Source organism: Nycticebus coucang, chromosome 4, assembly GCF_027406575.1.
Source record: "Nycticebus coucang isolate mNycCou1 chromosome 4, mNycCou1.pri, whole genome shotgun sequence".
NCBI lineage: Eukaryota > Metazoa > Chordata > Mammalia > Primates > Lorisidae > Nycticebus > Nycticebus coucang.
The window spans coordinates 95,280,451-95,301,562 of record NC_069783.1 but is presented as its reverse complement, the minus strand read 5'-3'; the positions used below and the strand labels follow the sequence as shown (position 1 = coordinate 95,301,562).

Here is a 21,112-nt window from a genome sequence, read left to right as displayed (position 1 = left end):
CGGGACAAGAGAGAACGGATGGAGCAAAGAATGAGATGAGGAAGAGGCACGTGACGACTTCATGATGGGAGGCTAGAGACCGGTTTCCACCCTGGGCTCTGCCATGGCTGAGCCCCAGCCTCAGTTTCTCCATCTGTGAAATGGTGGTGCTGGCTTCCTGACTGACAAGGTATTTTCATAGCCTGACTCCTTCCCTGGCTCTCTAACACACTCTTGGAAAAAATCAAAGGTGAGGATAACAGTGTCTCTCTTCTATATCATCTCTTCTCAGCATATACCCAAGTTTTCTTCAGCTTAAAAGGAACAAAAAGGCTAATTGGAAGAAAATTCAGTTTATCTTCAGTCGGACTGGAAACTAACTTCAAAAACTATCCAGAAGTTTCTGGAGAGTTATCAAAAAAGGACAGTGCAAAAGTAAAATGTAAGTTATTTGTCTAAAAATGGCTAATCATAGTCAGGTAGAACAAAGAAAATAGAATATTAGGATACATATGGCCTTTTATAATTTTCAGACTAATATAAAATAGATCCCCCTTGGGCCTCAAGTTATCTGAATGAACTATGTATCCTGCCCAAATTCAAGTGAATTCATACTTCTACTTTAGCTAGCATAAAATCTCCTTGGGATACTTGGTTTGCCAAAGAACATTAATAAATTAAGAAAGGATGGGGACCCACTTCTGTATGACTCTGGTGTCTATGAGTGACATAATTTGCTGGAAACAGAAAAGCAAGTGAAGCTACTAGTTAAGCTACACTACCTTGGTCAAAGGAATTCTTTTTTTTTATTATTATTATTTTTCATTTCAAATTAATACAAAGGTAAAATTTTTAGGTTACATTGTTCTCACTTCCAGGGTAAAGTTCTAGTTGTAAGAGAGCCCCTCCCCCAGGAGGCGTGTTATACACCCTCACAACGTGCAATTAGGCGAGATCCCACCACTCACCCTCCCTCCTTCTACCATTCTCCCTCCTCCCCCCTCCTCTCCCTGCCCCATACTAGACTGTATTTGTGTTTTATTGTTCATATGAACATGTAATTGTTTATATGTTGGTTTCATATTAGTATTGAGTACATTGGGTTTAATTCTTGATCTTGAAAAATCTGCCCCAGAACTAAGAGTAGCACCCTGTCTCACAATTTATAGACCTTACCTTGTGTTCTTCCCAAAATTCTTTTGTGTTTCTGACCAAACTTTTTCCCATTTGAAAATGACAGAGAACCATTCCTCCCAAATACTGGGCACCCTTTCCTGATAGTGGGGTCTTGCCTTCATGATGGCACAAAGCTGCAACTTCACAGAACCAGGGAGGTCTTAAAACCAAGATTCAAACAATTCTGTGTGTACCAAATCAATGGAAAAGGTCATCCTGTGGGTATAGCCCACCCCTGACATGCATAATTGTCGCTCTGAGGAACCCCTTGAATCATTAACTCCTGATCATATTATTCTACAATTGGCCCTACAAGTAACCCCAACCTCACCACCTGTCACCAATGCCTCCAGGGACAAGTGCAGTCTCTTCTGGGGTCAGGGCGAGACTCCCATTCCCAAGAAGGCACCAGATGGAAGACCCCACTCCTCTGACGCCCACATCAGAATCTGAGCAAATTCTCTAGAAAAGAAATTTTGTTTTGTGTGTATATTGATGATAGGCCAGATTGAATTGTTTTATTGATGTTTATTTTCAGATTTTGCTTCATTTTTCATCAACAGCAGCAGCAGGAAGGTAGATAATAACAGAAGTGACCTAATTGGGCTCCTCAAAGCTCCCCCAAGAGCCCAGTGTCTCTGCCCATGGCCGCCAAAGCTGGAGGAGGGAGAGGAGGGCTGAGGTGCTCTGAATTGCCTTTGGAGAGGTCAGAGGACCACATTAGAGATACTCCATTGGCATCAAACTTCAGAAGGAGTTAGAAAGTCCTGTCACTCAAGTCTGTGATACCTTGCTTGCATATATTTTCCTGAACATCACACTGAGTGCTGAGGTTTGTGCCAGGTGTGGAGGGGAAGGGGGTCCAGAGGACATGTTTCAGGATGACCTTGAGTGACCTCTGGGAAGCTTCCCCACAAATCAGTGAGTCTTGAGTTTTCTAGGCCCTGGGTTGACAAGGCCCAGGTGAAACAGAATTGTACAAGGGTGGCCCCTTCCTTTTCATGCTGACTTGTAGGTTGTGCTCAGCTGAAGAAAGATGTACCTGACTCCAGGAAAATGAGGAGAGATGCAATGAGTGTCCTGATTTAACAGTCCTTATTACAGCCACAGAAAAAAATTTGGAAAGATGGTTAGCTACTAAAAGACAGCAAGGAACAGAATAATGATCGTGCCCTAAAAAAGATTTTCCTGCAAGCATTCCTCTTTTGCACTCTTCCACATGCAGCCTCCTCCTCTGAAGGGCGGGGCTGAGCACAGACACCAAACTGGGGTTGTCTTTCCCCCCAGGATTCACCAGTGGCCCATGGTAACCCCACACTCAAGAAGCCTGCTGAAGCTCCATAAGTCAGCTTCGAGATGCTTGATTCCTTTAATACGATTCCATCTTCTTGGAAGCGGCATTTCAGAAGAGGTAAATAAAAACTGGCTGTTCTATTTCTAGTCCTTTTAAAGGGCTACATTCCAGCTCCTGCTCCAACTTTCCTCATGGGGTCACTCAGCTTCTTGGAGCCTCAGTGTCCTGTGTGTGAAAATGGGAATACCATAGTACTTCCCTCAAGAGACCTGCCAAGCTAATGAGCAGATCCATATGATGACAGCTGACCTCAGGGTCCCCTTCTCTCAGATGAGCTCTACTCCTAATGGTATTTTTACTTTGATTTCTTATGGAAAAAAATGATAAAGAGATATGTGAGGATCTGGTTGCTGAGTAAAAAAGCGCAGGTGAGAAAATCCTGTGGTGACCCTGATCTCCAGGCCAGCGGTGTCCAACCTGCAGCCAGCCTGTGGGCCACATGCGAATTATCTGAGGACGGTTTTGATTATCTGTGATATCATCCATCATAAAAAGTATGCACAAATCTTTTCTTTTGCTTACCAGCTTTCATTAGTGTTTGTGTATTTAATGTGTAGTCCAAGACAACTCCATTTTTTCCAGAAAGTTTGGACACCCCTGCTTTAGGCCAGGCATGAGAAGCACCATTAACATTTGTTAAGATAAGTAGGCATTTTTTTCTTCCTCTTAGATGTGTGCAGGCTCTGTGCATTTACTCTGTTTATCTGTAAGAAAGTCGGATGTCAGGGCCTAAGAGGGTGAGCTGGTTCCCACAAGTCAAAGTGGACAGGCTGTGTCCAGCTTTGTCCTTAGTTCTCCCTGTACCCAGTCGCCTCCAGGACTCTGCCTTCCTTATCTTATACTCACAGCAGAGAGCAGATTGTGGAGAGCATGCAGAGAGATAAGGCGATTCAGGGCAAAGTTGGCCAGGACTTCTGGGTGGTGCATGTGCTGACTGAGGCCCAGAAAGCCTCTTTCTTACAGACTCTGGAACTGGGCCTAAGAAGCCTCTGATTTCCCAGGTGAAGAAACCTCTTCAGGTCTCAGCAGAGAACGAGAAGCACTGCAGCATCCCCTGGCAGGGTCAGCAGGCCTTCCCAGCCTTCTGTAAGCTGGAGGACTAGCCCAAGGCCCTTTGCTTTCTGAACCTCTAGTTTTTGTCTGGAAAATGTGAGCCATGTTGTATTGGACAATCACTGAGGTTCTTTCCTTCTACCTCAAAATCAACTTATTAACCCTGAGTACATCTTATTAACCTGAGTACAAAATCAACTTATTAACCCTGAGTACAAGTTATTAACCCCAAGTACAACTTATTAACCTTGAGTGTGTATATGTGTGTGTGTATTTCCAACCCAAACAGGATCATTTCAGTATGGTGGGAACTGAGCCTACACTGTTCAGACCAACCTTCATAAAAAAACAAAGGTCACACAAACAGCACATGTCATATTCATCACAGCAAAACAGCCTCACACGTCCCATAAAATCTCTAAATCCATGGGGATACGCAGGGCTATTTGATCTGGACTGACATCTAAGATGCGAAGGTTATCAGGGCACTTTGTAAGTGGCAAAAGCTTTCAAAAGCAAACTGTGCCACCCCAAGCAACTGCCAAGACATTCTAAGTGTTTGGCCTCTGTAAGTTTAAGCATTTCACTTTTTCATTCTGTTACCTTTTATGAGAACACTGGATATGCTGTGTTTTTAATTGCTAGTGTGCACCCTTGTTAGAAAAACACAAAATACTTCAAGAAGAAAACAGCTTGGGGCTGGCATTTACTCAGCTGGGTGTATAGCTGTTTGGGTGACGAACTGGTCACAGCCGTCATAAAACAATGACTTACCTTACCAATTTAATGAACTCTCTAACAAGCATTCTCTCTTCTTTTTCACCCTGAGTATTAATATCTCTCTCTCACAGATAAAGAAACAGAGTCTTGGAGTTCATGTGATTTGCCAAGGTCACTTGTCATGGTTACCAACCAAGTCAGGGTGCCAAAGCCTTCTGCTATGGGCCACAGCTGTCTTCATTACCCCACTTAAAAGTGTCCCTGACCCACACAGCATGAGCCACTCATACGCTGTGATCTAAAATCAGGTCATAGGTCAATGCTGGCACACCCAAGACCAAGGCTGGATGTTTTTACAGCTATCTCATACAAACAGGCTGCAATATATGCAAGAGTTGCCAGAGCCTGAGCTGTTAGAAAACACAAATGTAGCTTCGGGGAAGTACATCCCAGCGATACCACTCGAAAATTACAAAATGGGGAATGAGACTGCACTGCTTTATCAGAGATACGTCCTCAGACACGCAGCAAGATGGAAACATAAGGGGATTTTAGACAGAGAGGTGGGATAGCTGACCACTTTGGACAGTTAACTCATGCCAACAGCACAGCTTCACGGAAACCAGGACCCCCCCCCCCACCATAGAACTATCCTTTTCAAATGTAAGCATGTTGCCTCCTTCACTTCACCCCGAGTCTGTGCCAGGAAGGGGCCAATCCAAGTCTCTAAGTGCGGTGGCACAGGAAGACGAGAGAGGAAACTCACCACACAGATGGAAGGGTAACAGATGCTCATGCTCTTGCTCAGGCTGGTCTCTAACTCGAACTCCTGAGCTCAGATCCCCCAGAGTAACTCTGTACCTACCTAACAGCACAAGTCCAAACACACACGGCGCACACATGCCCCTCCCCCCCCAGACACCACCATGTTCACAGAGCAGGGGTGGGGGGACAGCACAGGGGACCTGCACAGAGGGCCAATGACTAAGTTTCAGGGCATGTGCAGCCTGGAAATCAGCAGGTAAGTTCTTGGAGCAGGTTTCTAAAGCAATTGGGGGCCAGGATGACTGAGGAACTTCCTGAGATGGGACATAAGTTGCTCATAGATAAATCAGGGTGCTGTCACATTTCCTTAGACACTTCATTGGGTAGATCGCAGCTGTTATCAGGTGATCAGGGGTCAGTACAGCTCTCTCACTCCCTCAACAGAATGCTATGGAACACCTAGGTGCCTGCCCTGCACAAGGGGCTGTGGGTCTGTAGGTAGACACAGCCAGAGCCTAGCTTAGTCAATAAGAATGGCACATAAATACAGACAAGAGTGACAGGTACAGCAGCTGAAGCCATCCCATCAAGCATCATAGGAACGTCGAAAGCAAGTGATGGACTCAAGGCCCTGGAGGCTGAGCATCAGCGTGCTGAAGAATGAACAACAGTAAGAGAAGGTGTTAGGAGTCAGGGTGTGCAGGCCTGAGAGTGGAAAAATCAGGATGGGGATGTATCATGCAGGAGAGGGATCTGTTTTCATCAAGGTCACCTTGAACTCCAAATCCAGGGGTTCTGTGCTTCCCTCAGCCACAGTCTCCAAAAGTGGTACCTTTTCAGATTATATGACAGTAAAGAAGATATCAAAGGGTAGATATTTTTATTTTTTATTTTTAAATAAAAAAATTTTATTTTTAAAAATTGTTTTTATTTTTAAAAATTGTTAATCATTATGGGCATATAATAGTTGTGTGTATTCACAACTACATGTGATGCTTTCATAAAGGGATAAAATGTGAATTAACCAAATTAGGATAATTGGGGTATCTATCACCTCAGGGCATTTAATATTTCTTTGTGTTAGGAATATTCCAGTTCCACTCTTTCAGTTATTTTAAAATGTACTCTAACTTGTTATCAATCATAGTCACCTGGTTTGTTGTGCTATCAAATATTATTCATTCTATCTAACTATATTTTTGTACCCACCAACCATCCCACTTTATTCCCCCTTCCCTGCTACCCTTCTCGGACTCTGGTAACCATCATTCTACTCTGTCTCCCTGAGATCAATTTTTTTAATATCAAGCTCCCACATATGAGTAGAAACATGTGAGATTTGTCTTTCTGTGCTTGGCTTATTTCACTTAACGTTCTCCGGTTCTACCCACGATGTTGCAAGTGGCAGGATTTCATTCTTTTTGTGGCTATATAATATTCCATTGTGTACACATACCACAATTTCTTTATCCATTCATCCACCGATGGACAGTTATGTTGATTCTGTATCTTGACTATAATGAATAGTGCTGCAATAAACCTGGGAGTACAGATTTTTTTACATACTGAATTTTCCTCTTTAGTCTTTTTTTTTTTTTTTTGAGACAGAGTACAGGGTACTAGCCCTGTGTACAATGCCATGGTGTCATCATAGCTCACAGTAACCTCAAACTCCTGGGTTCGAGCAGCCCTCTTGCCTGAGCCTCTCGAGTAGCTGAGACTACAGGCACCTGCCAAAGTGCTTGACTAGTTTTTCTATTTTCAGTAATGACAGGATTGTGTTCTTGCTCAAGCTGGTCTCGAACTCAAACTCCTGAGTTCAGGCGATCCACCAACTTTAGCTTCTCAGGGTGCTAGGATTATAGGCGTGAGCCACTTCGCCCAGCCAAATTCCCCTCCTTTGGATGTTTACCCAGCAGTGGGATTGCTGGATCAAATGGCAGTTCTATTTTTAGTTTTTTGAAGAATTTCTATACTGTTCTCCATAGTGGTTGCACTAATTTACATTCCCATCAACAGCGCATGAGGGCTCCCCTTTCTCCCTATCCTCACAAGCATGTTATTGCCTGTCTTTTGGATAAAAGCCATCTTAACTGGGGTGAGATGATATCTCACTGTGGTTTTGATTTGCATTTCTCTGATGACTAATGATGTTGAGCATTTTTTTTCATATACCTCTTGGCCATCTGTATGTCTTTTTTAAAGAAATGTCTGAAATATCAGATCCTATGCCGGTTTTTAAATCAGATTATTTGATTATTTTGTATTGAGTTGTTGGAGCTCTTCATATATTCCAATTATTAATCCCTTGTCAGATGGGTAGTTTGCAAATATCATTTTCCAATTCTGTGGGTTGACTCTTTAGTTTGTTGATTATTTCCTTTGCCGTGAAGAAGCTTTTTAGATCGATATGATCTCATTTGTCCAATTTGGCATTGGTTGCCTATGCTTTAGGGTATTGCTCAAAAAGTTAGTTTTTTTTATGAGCTGCCATCCCTCTTGGTAAACCTGGTGGGAGTCGTACATTTCAGCAGGGGGAGTGGGTCAGGTGACAAGGGCTTCCAAGACAGCAGGACCAGGGGAACAGAGGCTACCTCACCATTCTCACAATAGAAAACTGGGAGACAAAACCAAGGGTGGAAAGTCCCAGAAGCAGCTCAAAAATGAGCAGCTCTCTTACCTCTGATGGAATCAGTTTGTTTTGAGCCATAAATTCAGGAGATTGTTAACAGTCAAGGGTTACATGTGATTGGAAACAAAAGCAAGTTCTTTTGCTTCAGAGATCCTAAAACCTCAACAAACTGCCATACAAATTGGTCCTGCTGTCATGGAAGCCCTTGTCACCTGACCCAATCCCCCTGCTGAAATGTACGACTCCCACCAGGTCTACCAAGAGGGATGGCAGCTCATAAAAAAAAAACAAACTAACTTTTTGAGTAATACCCCAAAGCTTAGGCAACCAATGCCAAATTGGACAAATGAGATCATATCAATCTAAAAAGCTCTGACAATGCTCTGAAGGGGAAAAGGGAGAGGTCATAAAAGCAAACTTCTCCCTGACCAATAAGAAGGTCTTGGAGAGGTCACATAAAGACTGACATCTACTTTTGGTCATGAGATGAGCTGATACTCCAGGGCTACACAGCTTTATCCTCAGCAATATTCCAGCTAACACATCGGCCCCCACCCTACCATCAACACACACCAAAACTTGCGTTTTAAAGTTTTCCCTTATTAGATCTTGATCTCCAGGGAAAGGGGCATCTTTTACAGCAATTAACTTGTGATTTGTACTGTCTTTCAAGGACATGGCAAACACATGACTTCCTGGACCACTGTGGCAGCCAGACTGGCTCCTGCCTGTTCTCACTTCAACCCACCTCTGCAAAGAAACCTCTCTAGTTACCAGGTAATACTTCCTCCCCTTCCTCACTTGGTCCACAGGTTTCTGATCAGAACTGTTCCCTCTATGGCATGTAGGCCTGTGATGCTGCCAATTTCTAAATAGGCCTTAACCCTGCAACATGCAACAGTGGAAAATTGAAGCCATCGAGTTCTGAGATTGAAGAGTCTCAGATGGATCCTTTTATGACAAAGACAAACTGAATACTACCGAAGTGGACTATTTGTGAAATTATCACAAAAGACTGTAGGGCCCATGTGGAGGACTGATGACTAGGCACTGGGTTTGAAACAATTAAAATGTCTGAAGGAAAGAGAAGAAAAGTTTATGTGTGTGGGCCAAAAAGAAAGACATTAATAAAAATTAATAAAAAAGAGGCATTCTTATTTCTTGGTGGTATTAAAGTTTCCTCCGTCACCTGTCACGTTACTACATATAGTCTAATGACTAGTAATTCTACTCACGTCAAGAGATTTGGGGTACGTTAGTGCACACAGCAAAGACAAAAAGTTGTGCCACTTGACATCCTTATGAACTCTACATGTAGGTTTTTGGGGGTTTTTTTTAAGGGACTTTTTTTTTTTTTGTATGTTCTCTATTTCCTCTAAGAAGGTTTTCCCTTTTGTAGTTGTACCCTTTCTTTTCACATCAGAGGACATCTGACAGCTAGTGTTCCTGGCCCATGCACTAATATTTATGAGGAAAGAAGTAAAAGGATGATCAGGCCACCATGTACAAGAATGGTGCTTTTCAAATGTGCCCTTTCCCGAAGGCTGATTCACATTTCTGAGGAGTTTCATCCATCCTATTTGCTTTCCTGTCTTCTGTAGCAGAATTGAGAAAGTTCAAAGATTACAGCAGAATCACATTTCAGTTATGTCTCATGCAATGCACAAAGTATTTAAGTGACTACTATACATTCAGGGAACTGAATTCCGAGTCTGGCTGATGGTAAACCCTGTGGATTCTAAAAGCAACAAAGCTCCTTGGAAATGCACGGGCCAGACCCCTATCTTCAGGGTTTTCTTAGAATCAGCTCACTGGAAGGGTATGTCTCCCAGCACCATTTGCAGGAAATTTTTCAAGATTATGGCAAGGTCAATCACATCTACTTAATTTCATGGAAAACCTTGGTTTCAAATATTCCCTTTCCTATCCTCACATCATTCAAACACTCCAAAAACAATGATTGTAGACTATGACATAGCCATTAAAATTATGTTTACACAGAATCACTACTACTATGGGAAAATGCTTATGTTCAGGTTTTAGCAAACAATCAGAACAAAAAAGCTATAAACAGTATTACCTCAAACATGTGAAAATTCATAGAAGAGATTTAAAAGATGAATAATACGCATTGTTAGTTAGGACTGGCACCTTTCCACGTGGTGGGTGGGAAGGTGCATGGGCAGACAAGCTTTTTCAGTCATCAATTTGGCAACATCTACCAACATTTCAAACAGATATGCATTTTTATCCAGGAATCTCTTCCTAGTAATCTCCAACCTGGAAAAACTTGAAACGTACATGAAGATATATAGATATGGAAGTTAATATAAACACTATAATGACGAAGTAGAAAAAAATGCAATAGATGTTTATCCATAGAGATGGGTTAAATAAACTATGTCCTGTCTATACTTCTGAATAATATGCTATAGAGTATTAATCATAGGTAGAAGTAATGATTTTTTAAAAACCTCCATGCCATATTGTTTTTTTAAAAAGCCCCTAAGTAATAGGCATAAAATGAGTTGTTTTTTAAAAATGTACATATATGTGTATCTAGGTAAATGCATCAAAAATGACTAGCAGAACATGGTTAAAAATCGTTAGCTCTTGAGAAGAGTGGAGAGTTACGAGATGCAAGAACAGAAAACCTATGTCAACCTGCCTCACCTGGTAATGTGGCTTTTAGAATCTCACAAACCTCCAGGATCACAGACTCCTTCTTAGGCAATTCAGAAGGTCAAGGACTACAGGAAAGCCCCATTCTTCACCTTTGCCTTCTTCTACATGTCAACTGGGGCCTGGGCCAGACCCTCTACTACAGACTTTATAGCCACACTGCAGCTTCTCTGGCATCTTTTTAAGAGCCAGGGAAACTGTCCCAGAAGCTGCCCAGTAGCCCACCCTCATGTTTTATTGGCTAGTACAGGGTCTACATGCTCATCCATAGCCAATCACTGGTAAGAGCAGCAGGCCCACTGGAATTGCTTGGCCAATCAAATTAACCTCCTGAGACAGGTTGGGGAGGGAATACTCCTATACAATATCAGGTTTCTTCCAGACCCCCCCCCCCAAAAAAAAGGAGGGGGGAGGGAATGCCTATTGGATAGGCTGAAGGGGTATAGGGATTCATTTTTTATTTTTATTTATTTATTTAGACTAGAAACATTTCTGTGTTATTTGGAAATTTTTACATGGTTGTATCTATTTTTTAAAACATCTAATATAAAAATATTTTAATGCATAGAAAAGAGACTGATAAGAAAATACTCCTGGAAATTATGGGTAATCTTTATTTCCTTCCTTCTTTTCTTTCAGCTTTTCCAAAACGATGTACAAAACAGAAAAATCATAATTTTAAAAATGATCTCCAGCTCTATTTTACCACCAAGGGGAATAAATATCTTTCCTAAAATTGTGCAGTGCCGTCTTTGGTGTGGAAGGGGCTGGAAGAATCATGCTCCTAGGTTCTGTCACCTGTCTGCCTTTAGATGGGCTTGTGTTTTCTAGAAGTCTGGCTAATCTCAGTGGCCCGGGAACATTTTCTGCCACGGCCTTTAGCAAAGCAGTGAACTGCACAAAGTTGGGTTCCTGGATTGCACATCTGGCCCAGCCTCTGCCCACATCTGTATCTTCCCTGCTTGGGTGCCTATGCCCTCTTTTCTGTCCCTTGTATCTTCCCCTCACTCAGACCTGCCTTGGCCTCTAGTTGCTCCAATTTTCCTTCCCCCCGACCCTGAACATCAAACTGTCACTGCCATTCTCTTAGAGATTTATTTTCAAGGTTTACTTTTAGGGGGCATGGAAAGTGAATGGTAGCAGAGAAATCTCCTTTGCAAATAATAGGACCCCAAAATATAAAAAAGAAAAGCAGAGTGACATTGGTTGAAGTATTTTCAGGGCCACCCAGATGACCCCCCCCAAGGTCAGAGTGAAGAAGACCATTACCTTGGAATATCCATCATCCCTAGGTGTCAGGAGAAAGCAAACCTCTAAGAGTGTGGAGTATAAAAAGCACCCCAGGTGAATTCTGACACACCCTGCACTAATTTCACATAACTCTGTACTATGGAGAAAGGAACCGGTTGATGGTTTGATCCCTAAAAGTGCCCCACCAGGTAAAAAGATTATGCCCCTCAGAGAGGAGAGGTGCTTGCCCTCCCCTGTGCACTATATATATTTTAAAGGAGCACCTGACTGCTGCTAACAATCTTGATCAACAGAACCTAACAAGTTAAGTATCAAGAACAGCCTCAGAAGAACATATTGCCAGAACGGCTACCAACAAAGCTAACCAGAAGCCAGGACATTGCAAAGAAAAGGGTAGAGGTAAGCATGCACCTAGTAATTCTACTTTGCATCTGATTAACTTTCACAGCTGCCTGCCCTCCAGCCCTGGCACGGTTCTCTTCTGCTGGCCTTGAGATTGTTGGTTAACCAAATTGAATCTAATCGGTGAACTACGTGGAAAATATTTTAGGAACCTCCTTGTTCTCCTTGTTTTCTAGGCCCCCTCTCCCATCAATAGAAATAAAGGCAAACACTTTTGTTAGGTCTAACATGTCTCCTTTACAGATAAGCCTATAAATTCGGCAAGGTAAGCATTTTTCACACTATTTTTCTGACAAGGACTCTGAGGCTCAGAGAGGTTAAAAACTTGTTCCAAGTCACAGAGTAGCTAGGAAGGGGAGGCTACCCCAGATCTGTCTGACTTCAAAATCTGTTTTATTTCCTGCCAAGTCAGAAGGCTCTCCATTCAAACACAACTACAGGTCAAAGTTAGCAATGTGAAAGCCCTACCCTTTCATAGGTTCCTCTCTAGCCACCACCATGCAGAGTAGCATCCCAGGACCTCATTTTTGGTCTAGAAAGAATCAATCAATCTCTCTTTCCTTTTCTCATCTTGTCAGCTCCTCAAGGACAAGTATGGCCCATCATCTGTATTTATGTATCACCTGGGCCTACAACAGCACATCAGTAAAGGTAGGCTGGATTAAGTACATCCCAGAAACTTGCCAGTGTGTAGCATCTGGGAGCTTACAGCAATGCGGAAGCTCTGGTCCCATCTCAGACATTCTGAGTTAGAATCTGCAATTAACAAGGGCCCCAGATGAGCCACGTGGGCTACAATGTCCAGCACCTTCCCTCTCCTTACACACATTTTTTTCCCACATCAGTGTGGAAGATCAACTCTGTCCTTTGTGTTCCAAATCATCAAATGGAGCCATATGTTGTTTTAAGGCCCACAAAAGTTCAAATGGTCCTTGGGGAGACTTTAGCTAAAAAGTGACCTTGCCGGGCGGCGCCTGTGGCTCAGTGAGTGGGGCGCCGGCCCCATATGCCGAGGGTGGCGGGTTCAAACCCAGCCCCGGCCAAACTGCAACAAAAAAATAGCCGGGCGTTGTGGCGGGCGCCTGTAGTCCCAGCTGCTCGGGAGGCTGAGGCAAGAGAATCGCGTAAGCCCAAGAGTTAGAGGTTGCTGTGAGCCTTGTGACGCCACGGCACTCTACCCAAGGGCGGTACAGTGAGACTCTGTCTCTACAAAAAAAAAAAAAAAAAGTGACCTTGCCTTAAAATGCCAAGTGGTCTCTAACTTCAAGGAATTCAAATGAGAAACAGTAGTGCCTTAGCGAAAGACTACATCAAAAGTTCCCCTTTTAAACATATGCTCACATGTAATGTTTATTTAGTGCTGTAAAGGTACTATTAATCATCATCAGATTTAAAGCAGTTAGTCATAGTTAAGTATCTCATTAGCATTCAGAAATTTCTAACCTTTGGATAGTGATCACCAACAATTCTGCTCATTTCCCACACTTGTTTATTGAGCGTGTACTCTGCACAAGGTCCCATGGGATGAGATGCTGTGAGGAACATGAATGTGACAGTCCCTGACCTCCCATCTTTGCTACAAACAGAATAAGGATCAGAAACATGCTAATAAAAAATAAAACTTGATGCAAATAATGCATCAAGTACCATTTCCACTATTTAAATATGACACTCAATTAGATGCTTGCTATAATGCAGCCAATTAAACTGTTAGCATAAAGCAGCCAAGAATACTGAGTCACTGGTCTATTTTAAACACCTGACAATCTGACCTCTTGGGAAAGAGAAGTCCCGGTGTACATGGGACAGTGTCGCTATCACACTGGAAGAGCTAACAATTCGGGTAAAGAACAAAACATGTATTTATTTTAAAAATTAGGAAAAGAAAGAACAAACTTTGGGTTCTTAAGGTCCAAAAGCAAGACTTTTTTTTTTGCAAAACTTAACATAAAAGTTGATAACATGAAAAGTATATACATGCATTATTTTAATGTGAAGATATTAGCTTTGAATCTTTAAGAACAAGGAGCAGTGCTAAGAGTGAGCTATATAAAGATTACAGATTTTAAGAAGATAAAGACCTCAAAAAGATTGTTACATACAATAAGATGAACTTCATTATGACACATATCAGGTGATGGGTGTTATCTTTTACCATTTTTATTATTGTTACTATTTTCATTATTTTTATCATTTTCATTATCAAACTTCCAGAAATATTTTTTAAAGGGTTCAAATTGTTTTAAGAGAACCAAATGAGCTTAAAAACAATTATTATTTTCTACATAAAGATCAATTCTTTAGTCACCATCTGAACACTCTCCCATCAGACTTGGGAATTTTTTCTTCACACTAATTAGTGAAGTCCCACCTCATTCTTTTCTCAGCATGTTTAACTCTTTGGGGGGTAAGGCTTTATTAATAACATGGTTCCTCTAGAATGTATTCCCTTCTTTCGTCTCCACGGGAGCCACTCTGGGAAGTAGTGAGAATAAAGCTGATTCTACATTTACGCACAGTGGGACAAATCGGCAAACAAACGGAGGCATCGATTCCTAAGAAGAAAATGGCTAAAAGCAGCTCATTACAATTCTTCCAAGCCACACTCCACATCTTTCTGTGAGATGGAAGATAATTACCGAATGTCTTTATGTTGCACACTTATTTTTAACTAAATCTTTAAGTAGACTGCTGAGAAATACCAATACTTCTTCTGGTCCTGGGTTAGCCCTATAATGAAACACTGAATTTTGGTTTTTGTAAAACAGTGGTCCAAGTCATAATAATTCTTTTAAACATTATATTTATGGGGGGGATTTTAAAAATAAATTGGGAGGTTATTTTTGGAAAATATTTTCCTTTAAGGAAATTTTGGTGGCAGAAAGATGGAGCTATTATGTGCACTTGAATTTGAATGGTGCCGCCTAAGGAGGGCAGCTGTTTTTAATGCAAGCCATAATTAGTTGGTAAATTCAGTGGATGGGGACTAAGTTACTGTGAGAGAGATTGAAATGTTAACAGAGCTGAGTCTCGCCATCGGGAACTGCTTTAGAATTACCTGGAAAGTCAAAACAGTAAAAACCCTCTATTAAGGAAAAGAAGGTTGCGTTCTAAATGATGAAGGCCAGCTAGCTGGTCTCTGCTGATTAAGTTAATTTAATAACCACTTATTATTTTACTTGCAAAGAAATAGGCTTTAATGAATTGGGGGTGGATACCAAAGAAATAGATTAAGTCAAAACGCCAGAACTCTCCCCTCTCCGACCCCTCCTGAACACCTGTTGAACTTCAGGGCTTTTAACTTTCAGAAGAGGAGCCTACCGATTGGGAGGCTCCTTGGGAGTTTTTACTTGTCAAAGTGCATGTGTGTATTGAAGGTTCCCATTTTGCTTAATCAACAAAACTGGCTACTAATTATTTATGAATCACTGGGCCGAAAACAAACTTTCTTACCTTGAACAGTTAAGGAGTGGCGAGCAGAGGGGCTGGTGGTTTTGAATTTAGCCCCTTGGTCTGTCTCTTCCCCTCGGTTACCGACCTAGCGCAGCTCTGTGGACAGTTCAAAGGTGCGCCCCTCCTGGGCTCAGGGAGGGGGCACCCCTCTCAACAAACAACAACAAAACATCCAAGCTGGGGAGCTCCGGTGGTCCAAAGCGACGGGAGGAGCCGGGCTACCAGCTCTCCGGGCGCACAGGGGCAGACCCTGCACTCAATCCGGCCCGGAACCAATTCCGATCCAGGGACCCGGAGAGACCGCGGGCCCAGGACGCTCACGCCGCGCTCTCCAGGGGGTCTCTGATTGCTCTGGTTTCCAGGGAGCGAGAGCTGGAGCTCAGGGTGGCCAGCTGGCAGTTCCCAAAGCTGCTTCCCAGGGGCACGATCCCTATTTCCCTCAATGGTACACCTCGAGGGCTCCCGAATTCCGAGGCTCGGGGTACCTAGTCCTCTGCCTTCTACGTCCAGACGCAGAGGGCGCCCACCAACCCAGGCTTTGCTACCATCCTGCAGGACGGGAAGCACCGAGCGGCGGCCTGAATGTTGGGGGGGCTACACCCACCTTTCTGCACCCCCGCGCCTGGGGTCCCCGGAGCCGCGCAGCCTCTCGCCGGAGCGCCCCTCCCAGCCTCGCGCGTTCCCCGCGCCGGCGAGCAGGTGACCGAGTCCTGCAACCTCGTGCTCACGTCCTCCCACCCGGGCCCCCAACGCCCATAGGCGCGGCCCCTTACCTCGGAGCGGGCCGGAGCGGCCCCGCGGGGCCGGGCGCGGACTGGGCCGGGGAGACTCGCCTCCCGCCGCCGCTGGGAGCCGAGGCGGCAAGCGGGCGCGGCGAGCTCCTCCCGGGCGGCGGCGGGAGGCGCTGCTCTCGCTGCCGCCGCCGCCGCCGCCGCCGCGGTTGCTGGTCTCAGAGCTCCGCGGCCGCCGCTCCTGGGCCGCAGCCGCGCGGGTCCCTCGGCTCCTGCGGGAGGCCGGTTGCTCGCTCGGCAAACTCTTCCGCACGCAGAGCCGGCGGGGAGAGCCGCCTCCGCCTCTGCCTCCTCCCCCTCCCTCCTCCCGGAGCCCTCCTCCCTCTCCTCCCCCTCCTTCTCCCGCCGCCTCCTCTCGTCCGCTGCAGCCGCCTGCGGGGTCTCTCCTGGCCCCGACCCAGGCTGGGATCGGCACCCCGCGCTCGCCCGCCGGCCGGCGGACCCCCAGACTCTCGGTTTGCCCGGGCGGTGCAGACACCCCGCGCCACCGCCGCCTCTGCTGGACTGCAAGGGACGTGTGGCAGGGTCCGGCCTGGGGCGCAGGATTGAGACTGGCTGCTGGTGGGGGGTGGGGAGTTGTGCTTCAAGGTGAACCCGCCGAGAGCGCAGGCAAGAGGATGCGGGCCTCCCAGCGGAGGTCCCGTTAAAGTTGTCACTCGAGGGTAGCAAGGAATCTCTCGCCCCTGCCTAGTGCAGACCCTCGTAGTGCCCGCCGCCACCATGCCATCCCGCGCTTCGGGGGCGGGAGGCGACTGTCACCCCCACGTACACGCGCTGTCCCGGACAGGCAAGGCTGCTGCGCTCAAGTGCCGACCCAGGACACAGGGCGCGTCTCTGTGGGCGCAGCTGCAATTTCTCAATGAGAGGCGGGGTCAGGGAGCAGGTGAGAGGTGGGGGTCGGGGAAAAGGTGGGCGAGCAGTGTTTGGGGGAGAATAGCAGCGGCTGCTTGGGGGGGGGTGTATATTCGGTTCCTCTTCTAAGGCGAACGTAGCTGGTCCAGAAAATGGGTCAAGGATGGAAAGGAACGGCTAATTGCCCCCCTCCCAGGCAGAGGCACGTGGGGGTCGGGGGCTGCGGCCAGCAGCCAGCGCTCGGAGCTCCACTCTGCCTCTCCCTCCCCTCCCCCGCTGCTCTCCTCTCCTTTTGCACCAGTGCAGGAAATGTTCCACTGACCTACATATTTTTCCAAACATACGTGACCTTTTTTTTTTTTTTCCCTCTGTGGGAGGAGACAGGCAAGAATCCAAGAAAAAGAGAAGCTGGGAAGATAGGCGCGCGCGAGAAAACAGGGAGGCTTTAACCCAGGCTCCCGCAAACACCACACGCAGACAAATGCACATAAACGGTCTCCAGGAGCCCAGAGCTGCTGTTTGATACTCTGCGGGGCTCCAGGAACCCGTCGGGTGAAAGGGGGAGACAGTGTGGCCCGCCGAAGTCCTGAACGGTGGCCGGATTCCCCTAGACTCGCAACCCCCTTGACCCTGCACACAAGGGGGAGGCACCTGGTAGAAGTCCCAAGGAGGGGAGAGCCCCAACCCCAAATCACCTCTTCCTTGACATCACTTAAATACATTGCCCGCCACAGCGCTCAGCACCGCTTAGCCTTTTCCGGACGTCCCTATATCCCTGGCACATTCCAGCAAGTGGCCCTCAAAAGGAAAGCGTTCCCACAGGCCCTTTACTCCTGTACTCGGTTTTGTGGCCAGAAGGGGTCTCCTAGGCCCTTGGCTGCCAGCGCCAGCTCAGAAGGCGTCTAATGGGCTCCGCCCGCGTCCCCGCGGTCCCTCTAGCTTTCTGAGACCTGCCCTCCCGCGCAGACCCGACCAGCGGCGCCTTATTTGGGCATGCAACCCCACACCGTCAATTAGATCAAAACAGTCACACAGAGCTCCTTCCACCCCCACCCCCCCACCCCCGTAAAGTAGGTCATTCTCTTTATTTCCCTCTTGTATTATTTTTGTCTAATTCTCCTCCTGAAAAATAATCAGCTGCAAGGAACTTCGAGCATCCTAAGAGCAGCTGGGATTCTTGAGGGCTTTTCATGTAAGAAGAGGAGGTGTTTGGCCCATCCTCATTTTGAAATCCCTCCCTTTCCAAGAGAAGAAAACATGTTTAATTTTTTTTTTTTAATTTTGCTTTGTTTTTCAACCCCGTCCTTTTCCTTCAGGCAAGTAGGCTTCACCCTGCCCTAAAAGGGTGGCCATGACTAATATCTACTAAAGGATGAAGTTGTGTACTTTTAACCGGATTTAATGCAGAATTTAGAGCCACCTCCCTTCCTTTTTTTGCTTTGAAAGAGATTCCAACTCCCTTCACCTGCTCCCTTTTGGGAACTTGTTGAACAATTGTTAAATTATCTTTTAGGAAACTTGAAATGGCTTGCAGTAAGTAATAACTCATCAAATAATTCTGCAGTGCAGCAAATATTTTTGCTATAGCTTATCTGTTGCCCAGTAAGATACCCTACTAAAAGTGTGGTTTCTGCTTGTTAGTCATGGAAACGATGTATCTGTGCTCATTCCAAACTTCATCCCATGTCTCACACCATAAGACAGAATGAAGCCACAAGCACAGAACCCAATCAGGGGTAGAGAACAGGATCCTCCCCCCCCCCCCAAAAAAAAAGTGCCCTTCCCCCAAATAAAGGACAGTCACTGAGGAAATTTTATCTCGGGTTCATTCTATGTAATTTCCTTTTACTGACGTTCATTGAAGGCTTGCCGTGAGTCAAACTGGGCTTGGCTTATGAAAGATTAAGGGAGCATTAAGGCAGTTTCTGTACACAGTGTTTACAATCTCAAGGCAGGGACAGATATGAACCAAATAGGGCTAGTGTCAAGAGACAAGGTGCCACATGGGTTCAGAGGAAAGAAACAGGATGGGCTTTTTGGAAGTGGTGACATTCGTGCTAAGAATTTTTTTTACAAACCAAATAGCAAAGCTAAGTCAGATCGTATTCTATACATTTAAAATGTGCATGAAAAGAGCCATTGCAAAACTTGCATCACCAGTTATGGGAAGTTCTCACAAGCTCCCAGTCATTAGTCCTTTAAAAGACCATGGCTTTATTGAGTGAGTGCTGCATTAATGTATCCAGCAACCCCACTTATTTTTCAAAGAATCAAAACATATGGATGGGAAGGTCAAATTTTTTTATAGTTGGTTTTGTCATTTTTGGCTATGTCTGTGAAAGGAGTCAAAGTGTTTACTTAGAAGTTGAATTTGTGGCATATCCTAATTAAAAATATTTATCTACGTTCTAAAATATGTAGTGGATGACTATCAGTGTCCACTTGTAGAGTTACAGAAGGGCAAAACTGGGTGGGCTGCTACACTATTATACATGGTACCACTAACTCAGGGCTTAGGACCTGTGTTCAGTAAGTATGTATATTCAGTGACTTAAATACAAACATTGGAACAGACAATAAGAACAGGTTTCTATACTGGAATATTAACACAGTTTTTCTAGTTAGTTATAAGGTGAGAAGTACTTCTTTTTTTATATGAATATTCAGAAGCCCATATGTAAATTCTTACCATGCATATCTGTTTTCACTTCTTAATTCAAAAGAAAAATAAGACACATGACCATACATCATCGATAGAATAACATTATGTTAGAGAAGAAAAATGCAGCAACCAAGGTAGAAGGGGAAGTTGGGTCAGTACAAGCATGAAGAAGAAATCTGAGAACCCACAGAACCCAATGACTGGAGACTCGCTCAGAGGCTAGGGCTTATTATGGTGATAAAGCCCTTATTTCACCTGTAGTGAAAGAATGAAGAAGGCCCACCCTGTGTTTCCTATATCAAGGTTTGCATTAGAACACTGTGATTCCGCGGAAGCTTCGTAGAATATAATAGATGCAGCAGGCTCTCTGCTGGGCCTGAGGATGCTACCAAGAGACAATCAAGGCCTTGTACAGCCTGCCTGGTAGGGTTAAGACTTGACTTGGCATCCGTGCCTTTTAGATCACTTGGCTGGCAAACTGACAAGGGAAGTAAGATTTCCTGACAAAGCCAGTGTGGAGGACCCAGGGAAGAAAACTGGGCTGGAGGAGTCTGGAGGTAACAAAATCCTAAAGCTTCAGTTAATTCCCACCAACTAATTGTTTCTGAGAACCACAGGAGGAAATGGTACGCTTTGTGTACAGGCCTGCAGGTGCACATGGGCACTCACAAATGTGTTAACAGAACTGAAAAAGAGGTGATGAGTCTACTGCCAATATGGGCACTGGCAAATAATATTTCCTTGTACTTAAGCCTCCCTGAGGAGGCTTTGTATACAATTGCTCTAATAAAAAAGTTTGATTTTAGGGCGGTACCTGTGGCTCAAGGAGTAGGGCGCCAGTCCCATATGCCGCAGGTGGCGGGTTCAAACCCAGCCCCAGCCAAAAAAAAAAAAAAAAAAAGTTTGATTTTAGGCCCCATCTACTCTCTTCTAAGAGGATTTTTAAAAATAGACATTATTTTTTAGAGCAGTTTTCTGCTCACAACAAAATTGAGAAGAAAGTGGAGAGTTCCCATGTCCCCGCCCTGCCCTCCCACAGCTCCCCCATTATCAGCAGTCCCCACCTGAGTGGTACATTGGTTACACTGGATGCACCTGCACTGACACATCATAATCACCTGTCCTAGAGTCTGTAGTCAACATTAGGGTTCGCTCTGTGGGTTTGGTCAAATGTCCAATGACATATATCCACCATTATGGTACCATGCAGCATAATTCCACTGCCTTGAAAATCCTCTGTCCTCTGCCTAGTCATCCCTCCATAAACCCTAACCCCTGGAAACCACTGATCTTTTTATTGTTGCCATAGTTTTGCCTTTCCCAGAATGTCATGTAGTTGG

General features: G+C 44.9%; 1 protein-coding gene across 4 annotated transcripts in view; it reads right to left on the bottom strand.

Moving 5' to 3' along the window:
• The window catches only part of NPAS2 (neuronal PAS domain protein 2), a 172,065-nt gene extending 155,551 nt beyond the window's left edge, over positions 1 to 16,514 (bottom strand). Inside the window, exon 1 of one of the 4 annotated variants that reach the window (XM_053589934.1) lies at positions 16,241 to 16,514. The gene's annotated coding sequence lies outside the window, so the exon portion shown is untranslated. Of the gene's footprint in view, positions 1 to 13,457; positions 13,529 to 15,467; positions 15,489 to 16,240 lie in introns of those variants that run through there. The other 3 variants (XM_053589940.1, XM_053589939.1, XM_053589935.1) reach the window with 3 other exon arrangements.
• Between the last annotated feature and the right edge of the window lie 4,598 nt (positions 16,515 to 21,112).